The sequence below is a fragment of the Alligator sinensis genome, unplaced genomic scaffold (genome assembly GCF_000455745.1).
Source record: "Alligator sinensis unplaced genomic scaffold, ASM45574v1 scaffold600_1, whole genome shotgun sequence".
Taxonomy (NCBI): domain Eukaryota; kingdom Metazoa; phylum Chordata; order Crocodylia; family Alligatoridae; genus Alligator; species Alligator sinensis.
Window position 1 is genome coordinate 4,800,656 of NW_005841859.1, and position 8,756 is coordinate 4,809,411.

Here is an 8,756-nt window from a genome sequence, read left to right on the forward strand (position 1 = left end):
CATTTGTATATACAGTATGCATTTCCTGTGCATTTAATGTTGGATGGCTCCTAGGTGGTGTGTTTTGTTACATTTCTCCTTCATTTTAGTATTTTAGGTTTGGTTTTTCTTGATTCCTTTCTGCTTTGTCATTTAATGCTTTGTTATTCATAGTATGGCTTGGCGCAGGACTTAAAAAATCCCAGTTATCACTTGAATTTATGTAGTGTAAGGTCATATATAACCTGGCTGTTTCCCAGTGTATAGATGCATATGCAAAATACAAGTGTGGGTTATTTTATTTGCTGCATTAAATAAGGAACTTGTGTTTAAGTTAATTATTTGATGGACAGCACAAAATGCTGCTTTAAAATCATAATGGCTTAGTTTTAACTTGTATGGGCTGCAGGTATTGGGCCAGTAATCAAAAACGTATTGAATAAGTAAGTTGAATGGAGAAAATGATGATTTGCAGTAGATAGTAATTGTAACCTAAAAGCATCAAAGCATGGGCGTTAAAGATCTGGCCTAGAAGACTGCATATGTGGCTATAAATTTAGCAGCAGGACGAGCGGTTGCAGGTTTGATTGCTGCCTTTTGTCCCACTGCCAGACTTCCAGCCCTGTGGGCCAGATGATATGGCAATGCACTCCCAGTCTAGCTGTTGGGATGACAAGTGGCAGTGGTAATGGCCATAGCTCCCAGAAGGTGACAGGTAATACTGCCAACCCTCATGCCACCACCAAATTTCCAGCCCCGTTCAGAGTGCAGAGATGCATCATCTGGCACATGTGCCTGCTTGCAGGACTGGGTATCTGATAGTGGTATGACTGGGGATTGCTACAGCTCTTCCCATGGGTATCTGCACGGGCCAAATGATATGGCTCTTCACTTGGGACCTGCCCTGCAAACCAATTCTGGGGAGCTCATCCAGCATATAGTACCAGATAGGTTTGGTACCGTGCACTAAAGTGGAATTTTTTTAATATGAGTTAGTCCCATTGACATTTCAGGGGTTGGTCCTGAATTGGGATTTGCAGAATTTGGGCTCAGAGTAAAGAACATCTCATCTACCTGAAAGCACATGTAGTGACTAAGAAGTCAGTTATATTTTTTGTGGTTTCTCGATGACCTCTTTTTAACTCAAGCTGTTAGGCAATAATTTGTTCTTCCTGTTTTGGATTGATGTAGTATCACAGACCAGGATGATGCAACATATTTAAATGATGCATGAATTATTTTTAAGGTAAAAATAGTTTGCCTTGTAATAGTCACTAAAATAATGTAGTTGCGGTACAATCAAAGATTCACCGTCTAAGTTCTGAACAGCTAACCTGAGAATAATTTCAGTTTACTTTTTACTGTTTATAAAATTGAATGCAACAGTTCTTACTCTGCTACTTTGTTAAAAGAAAAAGCCAATGAAAATTAAGTAGACAACCTGATTTTAGACTGATGCAAATTTGTGTTGGCAGCTTGGTAGTGTGATCAGTAGCTCCTGTCAGGAGTCAGGGTGACTGTACATGGAGTTGCTAGGCAGCACAGGCTCTGGGGCTAAAAACAGATGACTGGTTTATCCCAGGACAAAGACTTTAATCCTGGGATCCTACTGACTATAAACCCATTGTCCCACTTTAAGTATCCAAATTAATACTTTGCCCCAGGACAATTGAAGTTAATTGCCATTCAAGCTGCATGTGTAACGGAGCCTGTTTTGATGAGAGTCAACTCTGGGACCAGTTATCTGTATTTAGTCTGCAGTACAGTGTTCTGCTTCTATGGGCCAAATTCATAGCATACACCAGGGGATCTTTGCATCCAGAGGTGGCATTGGGGAAATAATACAAACCATGTAATTGCATGGAGCCTTGAGTTGATCAGAAGTGTAACTGGCCAGTAATGTGCCCTGGGTAGTGGCTGCACATGGTCCTGGAATAGCAGCTGGGGATAGTGCTGCTGGGGGAAATGTCACCTTGTTTTTGCCTCTGTCATGTGTATTGAGCTGCCAGGGTTGTAGGTTGTAGCCATGTTGGTCTAAGGACATAGGCAGACAAGGTTTCTTGGCTGAATCTGATAGCTTTTTTTAGACCAACCCAAATGGTTGGAGAATAGTTATTAAGCAAGATATCTTTTATTAGACCCAGCCGCTGGCTTCTTTACTTTGCATTCCATCCAGGAAGAGCACACACCAACTGCTGAAACTTCCTTAGTCTGACGAAGGGTTTTTGAACCCGAAAGCTTGCTTAATAACTATTCTCCAACCATTTGGGTTGGTCTAATAAAAGATATCAGATTCACCCAAGGAACCTTGAGCTGCCAGAAAATTCCAGCTTTTAACTGTGAAAAAGGTGACATCTCCCTCAGCAGCAGCAACCCACCAGCTGCTGTTCTTCCATCACACACCACTGCTGCTTGTCTGCCTTCCTGTTACTAGATCTGGAGCTGCTACAGAGGAGTGTGGGGACATGGGGCACAGGAGGGTGAGGTGCCTCACTCAGTTCCATTCCAGTACTCCTCCCTGCTTAGGTGGAGCCTTTTATACATAGCCCCCAAAAGTTAATTTCTGCAAAAGCCTGTGTCCACTTTCTCCCACAGGCTCCCCTTGTGCTGCACTTACATTCCGCTTTGTTTCAGGGACAGCTTGTAACACCCCTCTCCAATTCCTCTTCCTGCTATGCACGCTCATTACTCCCATGACCCCAGAGCTGGGGCTTTATTGCTCCTCAGATTCCTATCTCCACCCCCAGGATGGGTCTCTGTATAGTCCCTATTTTTCAGTCTCCCCATTCTAGAGGTTTCTTGTGCGCCCTCATTCCCTCGTCTCCTACTATTCCTATTTCTTTTCTGTCAAGGAGATTAGTCACTTGTGTCAAATTTCAGCTTTTTAAAATCTGCCAAGGACAGTGATTCTCAACCTTTCTAGACTTGAGACCCTACTCAGAAAATGCCAGCTCTTAGTTTTGATCTGCTTTGGTGACAAAAAAAGGGTAATAGAGCAACTTATTTTGCTGCAAAGAACTCAAGAGACCACAACAGGCCACTATGAATTCCCACTTAAAATCTCTGGCTTTATCTTGTGAACCAGTGTTTGCACACCTAACAATGTGAACATTGCATGACACCCTTGAAAGGATTTTGGGTTACTCCATGATGCCCTAGCTCACACACTGGTTTATGGAATCTCATCAGAAGAGAGAAAAGGGTAGTGTTATTCAGGAAGGTTTTAATGGGTGCTATCCACTAATTCTTTGATCTGTATACAATTACAGAGATGGTTGAAGCTGCTGGGTCTGCTACTGGCTGCTATGGGCTCTATATGACCCCACATCCACCTCCTGCATTTTCAGTTTTCACCAGAATCAATAGGCTGATTCTTCCTAAAGATGATGTCTTCAGTGCTCCTAGAAATTTTGGAAATGAGCATATATGGTGTAATTCAGAAGTGATACCATTACAAACAGAGGAATGTCATTAAATAAATTTAGGGTCTTCCTTTTCTTGCCTGGTAATTCTTAATAAACTTTTCAAAATCAAAAGGCAAGGAGTAATGTTTCAGATGCATAAAGTGCCTTATTTAATAGATTTCATAGACATGAGGGGCTGGAAGGGACCTCATGAGATCATCGGGTCCAGCCCCACACCCCTCTTCCCCCTGCCATAGGCGTGAAGTCAGCCGGGATCAAGTGGAACTTATGTAGGAACTGTGTTTTGGAAGCAGGGGTCACCCGGCTTGTACTTATGTGAACCAGGATTTGCTGGCTGTGATTGGTCCCAAAGTCTCAAGGCCTGGCCCCCCTCTTTGCTTCTTCCCCTTCCCAGAAACCTTCACTAACCCAACTACTCTGCTGCAAGTAAACCGCAGATTTTTTTTCCCCCTGCTCTTTATCCTCCTTCCTCCTAAGGATGGCTTCTTGTGACTGCCTTGAACAGCAGTGTACTTGCATCTATTGACTGAGTTGGCTATGCCATATGGAGCAGTCCTTGTTCTTAAACATGTCAACTTGGCCAGGTTGCACCAAGTAAGGGTTTTTTGTCTGTTTTTGGGATTTCATTAATATGTAGTGTCAATATATTCCTGTATTCCCAAGAGAAACATAGCGTGGAATGGACAAGATGTGTAGCAGGGATGAATTCATGTGGTTGTTGCAAATATACCTTTTTGAATGTATGGTTGATGTAAATCATCCTATCCCTAGTAAAGAGCTCTGGCCTTTACTTTTTAATTTTAACCTTGAAATTGTGCTAACAGGGAGGGCATTGCTCAGTAAGAGAATCCAGATCACTAATGGATAGGAGATAGGAAGTAATTGGAGACTGGCTATGTTGCCGGAGTTGTTTGCTCTTAGTCTCTGAGGACAGCCAAATACAGCAGTAACTGAAAAGCCAGACACATTCTACACTCTATGGCCAAACCTTTTTAGACCTTGACAACTGATGGAAAACAGTTTTGTGGTTGTGCTGTAATGTGTATGACAGGGAAAGTGATCTACTTGGAGAAAGGGTTTTAAAGCAGGGCACAGAAATGACATTCTCAGATCTGCCTCAATTTTTCCATTCAAAAGAGTTTTGACATCCCCTAAAAAATTACTACAAATGCAAAGTATCACTTTGGGGCCATCCTTGATTGGCTGCCTAGCACCTGCCACCAACCCCTTGCTGTCCCCCTGCACAGGGTGAACAGTCCCCTTTTCTGGTGCCAGGGGACTGCCCATGTGGGTGAGGGCGCCTTGGGGTTGGAGGAGGCACCTTCCTCTGGCCCTCTTGGTGTGATCTTTATTGCTACAGGAGCCTGGGGGATTTTCCCACCATCTCTTCCCCCTCATGCATGGCTAGCCCTCCTGGCACCAGGACTGTGGACTGGGCCTCCTTCCCTCCCATCTGTGGTGATAGGGCTGGCCAAGATGCGGCTAGACCACACAGGGAAGGGGAGGAAGATCCCCCAGGCTCCCATGGCATGGGCCAGGGGAAATCCCCTTAGGTGGCTCCCCCTGCATGGGCAGCCCCCTAGCACTGACACGGGATTGCTTCCTGCATTTCACCTACGGGGGCAGGTTGAGCACACGGGAGGGGGTGAGCAGCTGAACAGACCAGGGCTCAGGGCAGGGCTGCATCTGGGGGAGGGCTGCCTCCTTCCCCCCACCCAGGTGCAGGCAGGATGCAGGCTATGGAGCAGAGGCTGTGCTGCTTCAGCTCTGTGACAGCCCAGGGTTGGGGTGGGCCTGGCTTGGCTGGAGCAGACAGAGCCTGACTGCCTTGCAATAGGAGGTTGGGGAGTGGGATGCTCAAGGCATCCTGGGATGCTGGTGGACTGCAACCTAACTTTAGTTGGGAGGGGATCTGGGACAGAAGCTTGTTAGACTGGTTCAACATAAATCTGGTAAGTCTGATACTACATCTGTCCAGGTCTATCTTAAACCGGGTTCATCCATTTTGAAGCTGGTCTGTGTGCACTGAATTTCTGTTCTGTTACAGGGTTAAACTGGTTTTCAGTCATTTCTGCTGGCTTATATGTAATTTCTGTCCCTTGCCTTGGTGTTCAGGCTGTTTAAATTGGGTGCTCTCAGAGGCAGTTGCCTGCAACTAGCAGCTCAAATTTGTGTTTGGTGGCGGAAGCTTAGATAGATAGGTTTATTGTCTTTTAGGATGGGAGCTAGCAGGTCTGTATAGCAATCGGCTTGACTCAGTGAAACTGCCCAGGCAAAGGCAAGCAAAGCAATATGCCCCCTGAGTTGCCACAAAAGGGCAAGTCTCAAACCTCCTGTATTTATAGTCTAGAATGTCCCCACTGGCTGCGTCAGACGAGCATGGACATTTGGTTCCCCAGGGCCAGCTGGCGACAGTGCACGTTGTGCCACTGCTAGTTGTCCCCAGGGAATGCCTGGGCATGCTCTGGCACATGGCAGGTTATCCCAGGTCAGGTAGGGGAGGCGGGGGCCAGCACTGGGCTGGCTCCAGCAGCCTTACCTGGAGGCCTCTCAGTAATTCAGCAGTGGCGATCCTGGCCAGCAGTTTTCAGTGTGGTTCTCGCTGGCCAGGCTCTGGTTTTGAGTGGTGCATGCTGCCCCCATGTGCACCACTCCACTTTTTCTTGCACATCCCTTGCAGCATGCACAACAGCTAAATATGCGATATGTGGTGCTGCAAACGTGTCTGTGGTACCAAATACCAAGCTGCCATGCTTGACTGGATGTGGCCACTGTGTGCAAACTCTTCCTTCTCTCTCTGTCTAGAGGTCCCTCTTGTTTTTTGGCCAAGTCCAGATACCTGCAGCTCATTCCTTGCTGACTGCAGTTTGGGCATCCAACTTTAGGCATCTAGAACTCACTCTGCTGAGTTTGGGGTTTTGTAGTTCAGTCCCTTACTAAATTTGAGTATCTTTAGCCTGCTGAGGACAGTTTGCCTCTTGTTATCTCTACTTTAGCAAATTCAAACTTTTTACTTCTCAGCTTGTTTAGCTACTGTTTCTTATTTTGAATTGCCATTTTTGCTTACTGAGCCTTGTATCAAGTCATCCAGCAGTCATTGAAGCCTGTTATTTCCAGTCCTTTGTGGTGTCTTAGTTTAACTATAACTTAGCATAATTTGCAGTGTAGTATAACCAAGACTCCTATAATGTATAATGCCATAGATACACTGTGCAAAATAAATATTAAAATACAAGTTTGGATTTCCTCTTGTTAAGTCATTTTTTTAATATTAAGAAAAAACAAAGTACCAGGGTTCACTGCGGTGGCCCTTTTAAAGTTGATCCATATTGCTCTGGAAGTGCAGAGCAGTCTTTAAACTCTTTAATTGTTGTGTCTCTGATGCTGGGTTGGCATGACAATTCCTGTGTCACCAACTTATTCATCTTTCTCCAGCATAGATACTATGAGTAAAGGAAGGTAGAGAGCAGTTTGAAAACAGCTGACTGTAAGCTTTCAGGGAACCAAGTTGCTGTTTGGTAGCCCTAGAATTGGGGCAGTAACTCCAGCTCTTGGTACTGTGAAGATCATGGACTGTGGCAGTGGGGTCAATAATCAGTCATTTGAAAGTCCCAAACCTGTTATCTTATGTAGAACACTGAGTGTAATAAGAGACCATTCATGGCATCTAACCTCTTCCTGGCTCTAGACACATGGTACAGGCAGTCCTCAGACTTACGACGCAGTTGGTTCCTGAAAACTTAAGTCAAGACGTTGTAACTCGGAACCAATTTTCTCATAAGAAAAACAATGTTATAAATGGGGGATTGGTTCCTGAACCAAGGCCCAATACCCTATTTTCACCACAAATACCCCAGAATTTTGTACTCGATCAATTATAGATGAGTAATATAGTTACATTAATGTATTTATATTGTAAATGGCAATCATTGATTTGGAAGGACTTTTTGAGGTGACTGCTGGACTTTTTGAAGGGTTCTTGGCTGGAGTCTTCAGGAGTGTTGGCTGCAGGTTTTTCTGGAGTCTTGTCTGCTTTCTTAAAGAAAATGTTCAAGGAAGTTTGGACAGATGTTCTCCAGGGAGATGAGCAATGCAGTGAACTTGTTCGCTGGCGTGGTGTCACATCAGATCAAGTGTTGTAAGTCAAAACTGACATAGGTCACCCAACAGGGTGTCAATTTATAAACAATGTAAGTGCGAAATGTAACTCGAAACACTGTAAGTCGAGGACTGCCTGTATTGGCTTCTAGTCTTGTTGGTAAACACTACAGTCAAACATTAGTTTCTGTTCTTAGGCTGTATCCCAGTAACCTCAGTGGTATTTTGCTCCCATAATTGTTCCCACATATTCTTTTTTAGACCTAAAATCTGTCTGGACTGCTGTTTCTCTTCCCTGCTACTTGCTGCAGTCTGTCAGCTATTATCATCTTGCTGCCAAGTAAAAAGGGCAGGTACTGGGTTTGGGGCAGGTTCAGAATATGAATGGCAAGAGTCATCTTACTTCAGGAAGGCCTTCGATATGGTATCCCACGCCATACTGGTGAACAAGTTAAGAGGCTGTGACTTGGATGACTACACAGTCCGGTGGGGGGTGATTGGCTAGAGGGTTGTACCCAGAGAGTCGTAGTGGATGGGTCGGTATCGACCTGGAAGGGTGTGGGCATGGGGTCCCGCAGGGCTCGGTCCTTGGACTGATACTCTTCAATGTCTTTATCAGCGACTTGGACGAGGGAGTGAAGTGTACTCTGTCCAAGTTTGTGGATGACACAAAACTGCGGGGAGAAGTGGACACACCGGAGGGCAGGGAACAACTACAAGCAGACCTGGACAGGTTGGACTTATGGGCAGAAAACAACAGAATGCAATTCAACAAGGAGAAATGCAAAGTGCTGCACCTAGGGAGGAAAAATGTCCAGCATACCTACTGCCTAGGGAATGACCTGCTTGGTGGCATGGAAGCGGAAAGGGATCTTGGAGTCCTAGTGGACTCCAAGATGAACATGAGTTGTCAGTGTGCCGAAGTCATCAGAAAAGCTAATGGCACTTTATCGTGCATCAGCAGATGCATGACGAACAGAACCAAGGAGGTGATACTTCCCTTCTATCGGGTGCTGGTCAGACCGCAGTTGGAATACTGCGTGCAATTTTGGGCGCCGCACTTCAAGAGGGGTGTGGATAACCTGGAGAGGGTCCAGAGAAGGGCCACTCATATGGTTAAGGGCTTGCAGGCCAAGCCCTATGAGGAGAGACTAGGGAACCTGGACCTCTTCAGCCTCCGCAAGAGAAGGTTGAGAGGCGACCTTGTGGCTGCCTATAAGTTCATCACGGGGGCACAGGAGGGAATTGGTGAGT

General features: G+C 45.4%; 1 protein-coding gene across 2 annotated transcripts in view; it reads left to right on the top strand.

Annotated features, from left to right (window-relative positions):
- The window catches only part of TRABD (TraB domain containing), a 49,098-nt gene that overhangs the window by 20,922 nt on the left and 19,420 nt on the right, over positions 1–8,756 (top strand). The window lies entirely within an intron of this gene.